Genomic DNA, 14700 nt, shown 5'->3' with positions numbered 1-14700 from the left:
GAGATATATGTGAGTGGGAAGGGAATCGGTCCATTTAAAAAAAGTGTTGTCCATATTTGTGCTTATTAAATAGCCTTGACTTAGAATCTGGAGAATATAGGAGAGTACGTAGCAAAGTAGCTTCTTGGTTTTCTGTGTGTTGAACCACAGGGGTTTTACTTGGTGACCATGTAGGCCAGATGACCATGTAGGTATTATTCTCCAGCACCTCTTCCCTCAATTCGGCCTTCTTTGACAAAGGGTGACTGGGACAGCAGAAGGTCTGACCTTGTCCCCTTCCTGGAAGAGACAATAAGAGGTTTATGAACCTACATTAGGCTTTTTTCTTGTTCCTGGGAGTCTGAAAGGATGCAATTAGGGAGGGGCCAGCAGAAGGGATGAAAGAAAACAAATATGTCTCCCCACAGTCTTGTGATTTGCTGGCCAAGGAGAGGGAAGCTTCCTGAGAAGTCTGAATGAACATTAGAAAAATATTTTCTTCCTCGTCGTGGGTTTAGACTGAGTATTTGTGTTGGTCCTTTGGAGGTGTGTGTGCATGTTTGTGGTCTAACCAGTTAGCCAGCTGCAAAAATCAGGGCAGCAGATGGCGTGCCTGCTACTCACAGGGAGCAGAAGCTCCAGCTTATAGGGTCACACCCTTCCTGGACCTCCCTGTGAGACAACACTGAAGCCCTGCCCTCCTGGACAGTTTGCCAGCCTGGGACATTAATGGGCATTGTAGTCGAGCCCACCCCCCCCCCCCCCGCGCCCCCGGGGGGGGGGGGGGGAGAATGACTCGCATTTAAGGAAATGAATTATTGGCCAGAGAAGAGATGAATCTAGAAATCACCACCTCTGTGTAGGAGCTTTCTGAAAGGTGGATGGATATTTGCACAGGAAGGTCAGAAGAGGGAACTCCTTGGTAAGAGAGGTGTGAAAAGGAAAGGCTGACTGGGGCCATGGGGTGAGTTCTAGGGAGACCCCTTTGTAAAAACTTGACTTCACAAGTGCCTCTCTCTTGGATTCTGGAAAAGTTCTGTTTTGTGCATAGCATGAAGTTTTGTTCTTCCAGCTTACATTTTCCTTGGGAAGGAAGGAAGGCCAAACCTTCACTTTCCTACGATAGGGTGGAGGAGATTGGTGTTGGGTGACCCAAGTTATCAAATGAACAAATCACTGTCTGACAAGTGGGAAAGCAAACATCCAAAGGAAGCCAACATATTTTCCAGGAGTCCTACGAGGACAATCCTTTGTCCCCAACACTTGACGGGGAGGTCACAGTACCAGCTTCAGAATGCTGCTCAGGCACCAAGGGCTCTCAAGCCCAGGTGAGCCTCTGGAGCATCACTGTGACCCCAACTGGAATAACCTGATAAGTCTGTGCAATGAGAAATCCAAAATAAACTCTGAAAGTAATTGTCCATCTCTGTTCTGGTGATTTTCATGCATCTCTCTCTTGAGTAGCAAATATACTAGAGTTCAGAGGGAAGGGAAGGAAATCCTATATTTTTTCTTTTTGTCTTGTGGTTAAATGGGACACCAAAAGTCTCTGTGTGGATACAGGGACTTCTGTGAGGGCAAAGGCTGGCAAGAAGCCCCAAGCTGTGGCTGGGGCAGAGAGGACAGAGGATGAGGTGGAGGAGAGGGAAGTATTAGCTCTCTGTGGGGGCTTATGGTACTTACAGCACCAAGAATGGGGGGAATAAGATGCCAGCCCAGCAGTAGGTAGAAAGAGCTAGCTTTCATTTGGTAAGATTTGAAGGACACTGGAAAGCTTAGAAGCCCCTCATTCTATGGAGATCTGGTTTCCTTTCTTGGGGTCTTCCCCTCTGCTGGGCCAGGTTTCCATAAAGCAAGGAGCTGTCATCCAAAGCTCAGGCCTTTCCTTGAGAGGCTCCATAGTGGGGAACGTGAAGGCTCTGGACGTCTACAAGTGAATTGTCACCATGGCTCAGGGCTGAGAGGGCCCTAAAATTTACTTTTTATGATGTTACAATGGTGGTTTGAGCCAACTCTTGGAATAAAGTTTTCTAACAGATTGAAACTGTTCTTTCCCATCACAAGGATGCAGCTCAGTGTGCTAACCTTCAATGTGATCCTGCCTTACCTCTTTCAAATAGTAACTACAACTTCTATATGTAATTAATGGAACCACTGCGTTTGGTTCATTCTCCACCATGGATGCGTGTGCTTATGAATAGTTTTTTTTTTTTTTTTCCTCTGAAGGATAGTGTTGGGGTTATGACATAACTGTGGTTATCTGGCTAAGGGAATAGGTTTCCCATTTGGACCACCTGCTTTTCAGGCATATATGAACTTTGAAACTTCTCTTTAGTAAGTCTTTTCAACCTAATCCAGTATACTTTCTGCCATATAATAGATGCCAATAAATTTTGTTAAGTTGCATGCTGGATATTGGTGTTAGAACTGCACATTGGAGTATCTTGGAGGCAGGCATTTTAAAATACAAATACCATCAGTTGCTTGGCTGGTCTGAAATGCCATTCAGATTTTAGCCTCTCAGTCTGTATGATATTGATTCTGCTTTTCTTTCTGATGATGTGTTTCAGGAATGTCACCAGCATGTTTCTTTTTGATTTGGGTCAGCTGGCAGAAAGGCAAGGCTGCTAATAAATTGTGAATGAGTATATGGCTGAAAGCATGAACATTTTGAAGGAGAAAGTTACTAAGGAACAGTTAGTGGCTGATTTTTCAGCATCATAGTTTATGGGTTCCCTATCATAATTCCTGCTATTAATTATATGTAATAGCATTTCTGCTATTAGTTTCAAGGAGTCTTCATTTTTGCTTTCATAGGAATTTTAAAGGTGGCATGATTTTGAAATTAACCATCCATAAAACTGGAGGAATTTTGTGACTATATTTATGAACTAAATGGGCCGATTTTCTTAAACTGAGCAGAAATTACGATTTGGTGCTTGTAAGGGTAGAAGGTAGGATGTAGGGTGAGGTGGCTCAGAGATACAGCTAAGTGTCATTAATAAGCATAATGACATTGCCTAACAATGACAGGGAGAAGATAGAGTGGAGTATAAAAGGACTCTGCAGATCTGTCTTGATGTGATTGATTTCAGTGATTTATAATTCTGTGTGTGTGCTTTGGTCCATAGCACTAATTACTGAAGATGGACTAAGCTTGAAAGGGGGAATACCCAGCCTGTCTTTAGGAGTCTTCTACTGTTACATGAATATGACATTTAATCACATTAAAAGTCTACTATTGCTTATTGCTCATAAGAGACAGGGTAGATAATGAGTTCACCTAGAGCAGCTCCCTGTCATCCGTGAGCCCTTTACCAGCCTGTAATTTACCTGGCCCTGGGCCCCCACTCCTAAGGGTACCGGAAAAGCCAGAGAATGAACGAGATTTCTGAAGGTGTTAGTGTTAAAAAAGAGCACCAAAATAGTCATCCAGGGGAAAGTCACACTCCCTCTCCCTGCCATAAGTTCATTTTATAGCTTGAGGTCTGGCATTTTGAAGTTCCTACATACTACAACTACGGACTAGTACTAGGAACTTTGGGGACTAGGGTGTTTTGCTTACAGAAGTCTTAATTTCGATTTCTGTCTGTCTCTTATTTTTGCTTGTATTTACCGTCACACTATTTTTCTTGAGAGTGTTCTTTGCCTGCCTTTCATAATATTGTGGGAAGGGTCGTGAGAAGACTAATGGGGAAATGAGGAGCCCAAGCCCATAAGGGAAGAATCCAAGAGACTCCTCAGAGAGGAGCCAGGCTGCAGCTGTCCAACAGCATCCCTGTTACCCGACTTCCAGGATGGTTCCCAAAGATCACATGCTTCAATGTTTGAACTCATTGATTTCTTATAAGATTCTGGCTCAGGCATAGGTTTCCCTTAAATTGTTAACTAACCTAAAATATTCAAAATGTGATATGACAGGCAAATCAGGAACACAGAAGTTACCCAGTTCAAGGGTCACTGACTCTTTGATGCCTGCATTTAGTACAAAAATGTACCTTTTTAAATTTGAGATCTACTTACAAATGCATTTAAATTGTTAAGAAACCATATTAAGAGAGTGGTATCGGCAGCTTCAGAGAGGCTGATGTATTATCAGATCCCTTCTTAGGCTTCCCTTGCTCAACGTCCTCAGCTTTCCCCAACCCCTGGCTCCACCAGCGTCTCATTTCCTGTAGGAGAAGGCCTTAGTCTAAGTGGATCTTTCTTCAGGCAGTGCTAAGGGGGCCAAGAGGCTGAAGTCTAAAAGCACAGGGTCCTGGGGATCTTCTGGGTGCTCAAGGTTACCGTGGATCAGGAGTGTTGTATCCTGCTTCCTGCTCCAGCTCTTTCCTGGTCCCTGTCTTATTTTTGCTTGCATTTACCTTCTGTCATCAGGGTTGAGGATGATAAAAGAATGTAGTTAGAAGTCATTTGCCACTGCTCTTAATCCCCCTGCCCGCTATCTCCCAATCCGTTATAGTGATACCAGGTGGAAGCTTGGTGTTGAGGCTGATATGACTCCCCACCATCCTCTTATCAGCTCTGCTTTACCAAGCATGGGCTGATGCCCTGCTAGTTTTTAGTGCTAAGCACTGTTACACCTGACTCAGTCCTATTAAAGATATCTAGCATCCAGTGGATCACCCCTGGGGATTTCCTCAGAGCTCCTCAAATGCCAGTAGGACTCTCAGAGCTGCAGCTCGATCTGGACTTGTAGTTTAGAGCTGTGAGTTCCTTGGAAGGTCTAGAGGTGGGGCCATGGAGTGATAGAAAACAGGATTTTTTTTTAAGTTTATTTATTTATTTTGAGAGAGAGCACACACACGTGCATGTGTATGCGTGGGAGAGAGGCAGAGAGAGCAGGAGAGAGAGAGAATCCCAAGCAGGGTCCATGCCCAGAGAGGAGCCAGACTCAGGGCTCGATCTCATGATGGTGAGATCATGACCTCAGCCGAAACCAAGACTTGGATGCTTAACCGACTGAGCCACCTAAGTGCCCTAGAAACAGGGGTTTGAGAGGGGGGTATATATATCTTCACTTTATGCTCTTATCAACTGAATGCAACTTTTTAATGGAATAATTACCTTTAATATCTGTAAATGCATATTGATAGTTTCAGAGTGAGATTATTTTCTATTTGTTGCATTAACTGTCAAGGTGTATCATCCTAAACATTAAGGTGACTGTGGATCACCAGCACACATATGATGACATGGTAAGTTGAATAATGTTTTTTCAGTTTCAGTATGATTTACTCTTAATATCATCACAATAAATTAGCCATATAATTCATGAGTTTTAGAATGAATTAGATGTAATATTTTGGATCAGTGAAACTAATATTGTGGTAAGAGGAAAAATCAAGTCTAATGCATGCATTTTAATTTATTATAAAACAAATATGCCAGATTTGTCTATAATTCAGGAACATTGCATAATTTATAGTGACAGTTCATTTACAAAAGAACTAGGGTGACTTTTTTTTGTTTTTTTTTGGTAAGCTATAAAACAAATTGGAGAGTGACTCTTATCCCATGAGTTATTTATAGTGGAAGATTAATAAAACCATTAAGCATGATGAATGAATTTTCAGTGACAGGCTTACAGCAAGAATACATATCAGCAACAATAAAAATATAATGAATTTTATGTTTTTAATCAGTCCAAAGAATTTTCCTAAACATCAAATTAAGTGATTTCATTTTTATCTGGTACAACATTAAAACTGTTTTATTGTGCAAGCTACATTTAACATGCATTGCCTATGCACCCAAACTAATTAAAACTCCTGAGGATAGAGGCCACATCTCATGTTCTTGCAGCCTGCATCCACAGTATTATTCTACACATAGTAGGTGCTTGCTAAATGTCTGTTGAATAAAATATGAACTTAATAATGACTTATACAGTTTTCAAATAAACTAGTCTCCATTAGGAAAAGAGGTATATGGAGAAAAAGGCAACAAATTCATTTTGAATAGTTGTTTGCCTAAAAAAAAATAAAGAATGATTATTTGGTTAGAAGCAAGTTGACGTTTGGGGACGTGGCTTCTCTTGTACATCCAGGTTCAGAAATTAGTATATAGTAAAAATTAATCTAGAAAATTTCTTACATTGACCATAATATTTAACATACCTGTTTGAGTATATAATCTATTTCCAAAAAGGAGGGATGAAAGGAAAGTCTCTATACAACTATCTGGGTGTCAGATCCATCTGTTTGGAAGATACCCAGCAAATTCCCAGGTGAATGGAGTCTAGAGGGGAGACATGTAAGGGTTGCTGCTTGACCACAAGATTGATGCCATTCTGTCTTAATATCAAACCTCTGTAACTATAACGTCTAAGAGATGCATGATGCTATGAGGATTAAACATAATAAGGAGTCACATTTTCTGTATCTAATAAGGATCAGATGCTAAAGTCAGAAGCTCCAGTGCCTTTTGTCCTATAAATAGGAGTTTTGTGAAGTGAAGTCCATGGCAATTCTTTGATTCAGTGAAATAATTTGCGAGTTGCCGCAGCTCCATGCTTAAGCCATGTTGGAGCAAGGTTGGCACAGAGAGGTTTTGAGCCAGTTTGAACTGTTTGTTGAAGGCCTGTTTGGTTGGTTACTGCTCTCAGATAACAGCATACTACAGCATGCCAGTGAAACCAAGATATCATTTATGTTTGGAATTTGATTTCACCTTGTACTGGTTTCTAGAGGAGTCTGTCCAATGTTTAAGATGGTCACAAGGCAGATTGATGAGGCATAATGGATCAGCACAACTTGTCATCATTTAAAGAAAAATGTGCAGCCTGGTGGGCAGTCTGAAGTTGATTAAATGACTGAGGTCAGTCATTAATAATGTTTTATTTCTGTTCCATTTGTGTGAGTGCACTGTACATTTCTTAGCCTTTCCTTTAATGATATCCTTACTAATTTAAGTGCCATGCAGGACTCCGTAACCTGCTTAAGGAAACTGGGTGATCAAAGCTGAACCAAGGGTTATCCTGAAATAACTTGATGGTTTAGATGCCAGGAATGCTGAGTTAATTTTAGGCTTGAAATATCAGTGGCTGCAATGGCTTATCTTAGCAACGAGATATATTTCTGACAGTACTACAGAGAGCTTCGGCTACAACATGGTTTTCCAGGGGTCACAAGGGCACTGATACTTGCCATGTTGTTGAATAAAACCTGAATGATGGAGAGCGTGGATTTCATGAGCTCCACGAATCTTTGTGTTCTTCTCATTTAATCACGCTTAATATTTCCAACCCAGAGTGGAACATAATGAACCCCGTTCCAACAGGCCTGGCATTCTATGGGAGCAGAGTAGCTGGGCCTCCGTAGGCTGAGTTGCTCTGGAGTAAGAGTCTTCTACATATTGCTTTATCCCACCAGCATCCTCTGGCCAGACTGCCATGGATGCTCCTCTCCTCCCATTGATGTATCCTACCACTTGAGTTGTTCTCCATTTACAAAATGGGAATAGTGGTCCTTCCTTCGAGTGCCTGTGATCTTGTGTGTAAAAGTGCTAACTAACTGTATATGGCATTTGAATGTACACTGAGAAGCTCCATACACACAGGGGCACAGCACACCGTCACTGTGGAGGTGCATTTGCTGTACCGTCGTAACCCAAAGTACAGATTCAAAACCCATTGGTTTGTGTACTGTGCGCATAAGAGTGATTTCCATGAGAGAGGACCTCAAAAGATGGGCAAGACTGCATAAATCCTGTGTGTGTGTGCTATGGACTGAGTTCTCTCAAAATCCATATGTTGAAACCCTCTCCCCCACTGTGATGATGTTAGGAGTAGGGTTGTAGTTAGGTGATGAGGGTAGGATCCTCTCGCTGTGATTAGTGCCTTTACAAGAAGAAACACAAGAAGGTCTTTCTCTCTGCCATGGAAAGACACAGTGAGGAAGCAACCATCCACAGCTGGGAAGAAAGCGCTTACTAGAACCCCACCATTCTGATGTCCTGATCTCAGACTCTAGCCTCCAGAACTGTAGGCAATGTCTATTGTGTAAGCTGCCTAGCCTATGGTATTTTGTTAGAGTAGCCAGAACTGACTAAGATGGTGTGTTTCCAGAAAACATTTATCTAGAACCTAGCATTATCCCTCAGGGTAATAGTCTTACACTGACTCATGTCTCCTTATATGCAAGAATCAGCTTACAGCAGGACAAAGGAGTGATAATTTCAGCATCAGCCAACATTAGTGCCATATTAGTGCAGTGTGCTGCTGTCATGAGGGCCTGAGGAGTTTTTTTTTTTTTTTTAATTTTTTTTTTCAACGTGTTTATTTTATTTTTGGGACAGAGAGAGACAGCATGAACGGGGGAGGGGCAGAGAGAGAGGGAGACACAGAATTGGAAACAGGCTCCAGGCTCTGAGCCATCAGCCCAGAGCCCGACGCGGGGCTCGAACTCACGGAGCGCGAGATCGTGACCTGGCTGAAGTCGGACGCTTAACCGACTGCGCCACCCAGGCGCCCCGAGTTTTCTTTTTTGTAAGGATGCAGTTACATGAGGTTTTCAGGATAGAGCGGCTGTGTTTCATGCAGTTCTGTTTTTGTTTGTTTGTTTGTTGTTTTGTGATACTTGAGGATAATTCAAAGCATCTCTTACAGGAAAGGTCTACGATCATTTGCTGTCACTGAAATTCTTGGGTTCTGATTTTTTTCTTTAACTTAAAAACAATGTTGTTTGATGTTAGAGAGACAGAGCATGAGCAGGGGAGGGGCAGAGAGAGAGGGAGACAGAATCCTAACGAGGCTCCAGGCTCTGAGCTGTCAGCACAGATGCAGGGCTCGAACCCACAAACCAAGAGATTTGACCTGAGCCAAAGTCTGATGCTCAACCAACTGAGCCACCCTGGTGCCCCTTCTTTAAATATTTTCTAAAAAATCAATTGCTTACAAATTTTGAATGCTGTCAGTCATTCCCTACCCTTGCCTCTTTTCTGGAATTGCAGTGCTCTGTGTACAAAATTTGTAAGGAGTGGTAGTGCTTGAATGCTTATGTCTCTAGAAAAAATTATTCACTCAATTTATTTTTATTTCTCCTGGGTTTTTGTTGTTGTTGTTGTTGTTGTTGTTGTATATTAGGCTCTTGTCATAGTTTTTTTCTGTCTTTTAATTTTTAGAAGCTCTATCACCTTTACAGTACATATGAGAATAAGTTATAAACACACACAGAACATTTTCCACAAAGTGAATTTTCTTGCATAAGGAGTTCATTGTGTTACTGAACCTCTAATAGGGAAATGTAATCAGCAGATAACAATGAGAAATGGGAACTCCCTCCCCCTTTTCTCTGTCATTTACATTGATCAATTTACCTTTGATTATCTGCTATGTGTAAAAGGTAACATGATGGCAGATAAAACTTAGTTTAGAGTTTGAAAGCACACATCATTCTAACAGCACAGACAGGCATGCATTTGCCCTCGGTATCTGGGAAGACCTGACAATTCCATAAAAACAGACTTTATAGAATGTGTTTATAGAATGTGTATGATCCATTTGAGATCATATAGAATGTGTATGATCCATATAGAATGTGTTTATAGAATGTGTATGATCCATTTGAGATCATACAGTTTTTTTAATGTTTTATTTGTAAGGGAGAGAGAACACAAGTGGGGGAGGGTCCGAGACAGAGGGGGACAGGGGTTCAGAAGCAGACTCTGCCCTGAAAGCTTTGGTGCTGACAGTGTGGAGCCCAGTGTGGGGCTTGAATTCACTAACTGTGAGGTCATGACCTGAGCTGAAGTCAGACACTCAACCAACTGAGCTGCCCAGGAGCCCCCAGATCATACAGTTTGTAATGTACATGTTGGACAGGTGTTTTTAAGTCACCTTAAGTCCTTTTCAGAAATGGAGATACACGTTAATAAATAAGCCACCAAATAAGCAAAGAGATATGGACATATTTTATCCCCCGGAATCAGCGCAGTACTGCCACTAAAGCCGGAGAGGTATAGATGCGGGCATCAGGGTCAGGAGCACTCTGGATCATTTTTCAGGTTGGCAGTTGGAGTTGAAAGCCCAGTTCTGCCACACAAGGTAGTCCATCTGCCAACCTATGCACCATTCGAGCAAGAACAGGAAGAGTAACTCAAGGAGGGCGGTGTGACTACTTAGAGCCTGATGTTCCAAACAAGATGGGGACTAATCGAGCAGTGGCACAGCACTCCCCCCCCCCCGCCCCCCCCCCCGCCTCCACATGGTGCAGAACTCAGACAGGAGCCTCAGCTGGCCTCTCTTGCTATTTCACTGGCCTCCACCAGCAGCTACACTTCATTTCAAATTGGCAAAAGAAGATTTACTCAGAGTCTTTGGATTTATACAGCCTCTGCATGACACAGTTTGTCCCCTGATCTGCAATTCTAATAGACTGCTACATCTGAATGCTCACTGGATTTCACTGGATACATTTGTACACATATGATGCTGAGTTAAGGTAGTGGGTTTTGGTTGATGCGTGTGGTTGGTTTGCTGGGGTTGCTATAACAAAGGACCAGCTACTGAGTGGCTTAAACAGAAACTTGTGTCATAGTTCTGGAGGCGGGAAGTCCAAGATCAAGGGGTCAGCAGGCTGCTCTCTCTCTAAAGGCATCGGGGGGGATCTATTCCAGGCTTCTCTCCTGGCTTCTGGTAGTTCACTGGCTTGTGGCAGCCTAACTACAGTCTTTACATGGCGTTCTTTTGGGGTGTGTGTCTGTGTCCAAATGTCTCCTTTTAATAAGGACACCAGTCATATTCTGGCCACCCTACTCCATTGTGGCCTCATCTCAACTACATCTGCAGCCACCCAATTTCCAAGTAAGGTCACATTCTGAGATATCTGAAGTTAGGACTTCAACCTAAGAATTTTGGGGAGACACAATTCAGTCCATAATAGTGCAATTGGCATGAAGATAATCAACTTATAGAGGGTTAGCACCAGTAGGATCCTAGAAGATTAATTATCAGATGCAACCCTCTTATGAGATTAGTGGGCAGTAAAGAGCACATTATTTTAAAAATTAAATTAAACGAAGTGTCTTCTAAACGTTCTGTAATAATTAAAGCTCCTTTATGATTTCTCATATCTCTCTCCCAACCCAAATGGCCCTCCTCTTTCTTTGACTCTCTGCCATCATCCCAGCTCTAGCTCACCTTTATTGACTTCAGGAAATCTTCCTTAAGTATTCTCACCAGCACACTGCCCAGTTCTATACTTGTAACCTGCACCACTAACCTGATTTTTATTAACTGGCATCGAAATGTATATACTACTTTATGGTTTTTTTCTTAAAAAAATTTTTTTAACGTTTATTTATTTTTGAGGCAGAGAGAGACAGAGCATGAACAGGGGAGGGTCAGAGAGAGGGAGACACAGAATCCGAAACAGGCTCCAGGCTCCGAGCTGTCAGCACAGAGCCTGACGCGGGGCTCGATCTCACGGAGCGCGAAATCATGACCTGAGCCGAAATCGGCCGCCCAACCGACTGAGCCACCCAGGCGCCCCATTTTCTTTAAATTTTTAAAAACTGTTTACTTATTTTTGAGAGAGACAGAGACAGAGTGTGAGTGGGGGAGGGGCAGAGAGAAAGGGAGACAGAATCCAAAGCAGGCTCCAGGCTCTGAGCAAGCTGTCAGCACAGAGCCTGATGCAGGGCTTGAACTCACAAACTGCGAGATCATGACCTGAGCCGAAGTCCGATGCTTAACTGACTGAGCCACCCAGGTGCCCCGATATCACTTTATGTTTTTATTGTGCCATGTGTTTATTAGACCTGGCATTTGTAGATGGAACATTTTCTGGTTCTGTTGGTAAAAGGAACTTTGATACCTAGGCACATGAAGCTTTTCTGACATACAAATTTTAATCACCTGAGTTTTGAAGATGTGCGAATGTGTGGGGATCGGGCTGTGGGGTGAGGTGGTAATGAGTAGTTGAGTTAGTGAGTGCCTAGCTGACCATTCCCTACTCAAAAGTCAAACTAACTGGCATCCTGCTCTTTGATAATGTAGGTCTTTTGAGGGGAATATATATGGAATCATGTATTTCAGAATTTTAGAAGGTTCCCAGGAACATAAGATTCTACTGTTCTTGTCTCTATTATATGGTTATATGTTCCTTGAAAGCAGGAACCTTCTCTTTTCCTCCTTTCTGCCCAACGTACTGTTGGGGGAAGTCATGCATGTTAACTTATTACATTAGTTAGTGAAGCCAGAGGTTATCTGAATGTAAATAAGGTGAAGAAAGACATACTCTTTTTTAAAATTCATTTTAACATATTTATTTATTTATTTATTTAAAAAAATTTTTTAAATCTTTATTTATTTTTGAGAGAGAGAGACAGAATGTGAGCAAGGGAGGAGCACAGAGAGAGAGGGAGACACAGAATCTGAAGCAGGCTCCAGGCTCTGAGCTGTCAGCACAGAGCCCATTGCAGGGCCAAACCCACAAACCGTGAGATCATGACCTGAGCCAAAGTCAGAGGCTCAACCGACTGAGCCACCCAGGCGCCCCTATTTATTTGTTTTTTAAAGTTTATTTATTTATTTTTTTGAGAGAGAGAGAAAGAGCAGGGGAGGAGCAGAGAGAGAAGGAGAGGGAATCCCAAGCAGGCTCTATGCTGTCAGTGCAGAGCCCCATATGGGGTTCGAACTCTAACTGTGAGATCATGACCTTAGTCAAAACCGAGAGTCGGATGCTTAACCGACTGAACCCCCCAGGTTCTCAGGAAATCAATATTTAAATATATTATTCCCCCATGATTTAGAATTGTCTAGACATTGTACTTTATGTCTAGTGTATGGAAATGTCTTGATGATGAATTCACTTAATACCTACCTGTATTATCTTGTCTTCTTGCAGTTAATTGAATGAACAAATTTAGTCAACCTTAGTCATGAAGTTCCAGGACACAGTGTAATCAAATAATATTGTACTCCTAATTCCTGCTAAACATGAGTTTTTGTAATGATATTAAAATCAAAAGTTTACTGTAATCCCTCTGCAAAGTTTAAAAAACATCATGAGGTAAGCCTGCCACCTGCTGGTCAAGATTCATCACTTCATTTTACATTGCACATAAATTTGACATTTTTCATTACAGCATGGGAATGTAATACAATTTGAAGCAATTCTGCATACACACTTTTGAGATTTCCTAGGTTGTCACAAATTATTGAAGCTTGACATTCTAACAGTTGTCATCCCCCCAAGGCTTTCATGTTTATTCTTCCCTCTTTTTAAAAAATTTTGATGTTTATTTTTGAGAGAGAGAGAGTGCAAGGGGGGGGGGGGAAGGTAGGAAGGGAGACACAGAATCCCAAGCAGGCTCCAGGCTCTGAGCTGTTAGCGCAGAGCCCGATGTGGGACTCCAACTTATGAACTGTGAGATCACGACCGAGCTGAAGTCAGGTGCTTAACCGACTGAGCCACCCCAGGAGTCCCTATTCTTCCCTCCTGATAACCATTGATAACAGATCTACAGCTGTGTATTTCTGAGTCTTTGATATAATGTAAGTTCGATTCTGGCTTCTTTCTCTTGAGCAATTATATACCAAGAATCTATCTGTAGCTAGGAGGTCCCTAAATGCTGCTAAACCTCCTACAGAATTGCACTCCTGTGCCTCTTCTTTTTCTGATCACTGTGGCACAAACATACTGGTAATGCTTCTGTGTCCCCTTTTGGGACCCCACCGGTGCTTTTCCTCATTCATCGGGGCAGCCCTGAGCCCAGCCTTAGGTCATTCATCATTCAGTCCATTCAAAACCTCAGTTTTCTCATTTGTAAAATAAGGCTAATAATTCTGCTTCCAGTTGTTTTGAACATTAATTTAGGTAATGCACGAAAAGCAGTTAGCTTCATTATTATTCATTAACCTTATAAGATTTTACTGTATGTCTATTATCAATGGTTAGAAGATTCTTCGAGATGTAACATCATTATTTCTCACCTTAGTATATTGTCAAATCCACTTTTTAAAATCCTTGTTTTCTTTCCTTTTGTACTTTGAAGATCCCCTTCACTGGCAGATGGACTTTGCAGCCCCAGGGACTAGAAATTGAGCCCATCACTATTAACATGACAGAAATCATCTGGAGGCTGGAGAGAAACGCCCCCATGGGTCCTCCAAACATTTGAAGATGCTCCAGCTTTCCTCGTATGTTAATTAGTCTGCCCTCATTAAACCTAACTTTGTACTTGCTAGAAAGAGGGGATAATCATTATGACTATTTCTGTAAAAGAGACTAAGTGAGGTAATTAGTTCAATAAATGTTAATTAAGTGCTAACCATATGCACTACTGGGAAGGTGCTGGATACAGAACATCAGGAAGAGAGCCCCCATTCAGAAGCAGTTCACAAAAATCTCTCAACTGTTTAAATCCCAATAACAAGTTAACACTCCTTATAAAATGTCACATTTAGATCTCTCAAGGTTTCTTTTTTACCTTTTTAGGTCCTACAGACTTCAAGTGCCTGAAGTTTCCCATGTTTGCCTTTTCTCCTCGGTGGGATTGACAGGTATATCTGCTAGATGGGTCTCTGGCTATCCTGAATAAACGGTGTTCAGGGTGTAAATTAAGCACTTGACAATCACATTCATCTTCTTGAAGTTTTGTTTGTTTATTTTTGAGAGAGAGAGAGAGAGAGCATGCGCGTGTGCTAGTGAGGAAATGCGAGAGAGAGAGAGAGAGAGAGAGAGAGAGAGAGAGAGAGAGAGAAACAAACAGAGAATC

This window comes from Herpailurus yagouaroundi, unplaced genomic scaffold (assembly GCF_014898765.1).
Source record: "Herpailurus yagouaroundi ecotype Mexico unplaced genomic scaffold, PumYag 28, whole genome shotgun sequence".
NCBI classification, from domain to species: Eukaryota; Metazoa; Chordata; class Mammalia; order Carnivora; family Felidae; genus Herpailurus; species Herpailurus yagouaroundi.
This window is presented reverse-complemented; position numbering follows the sequence as displayed.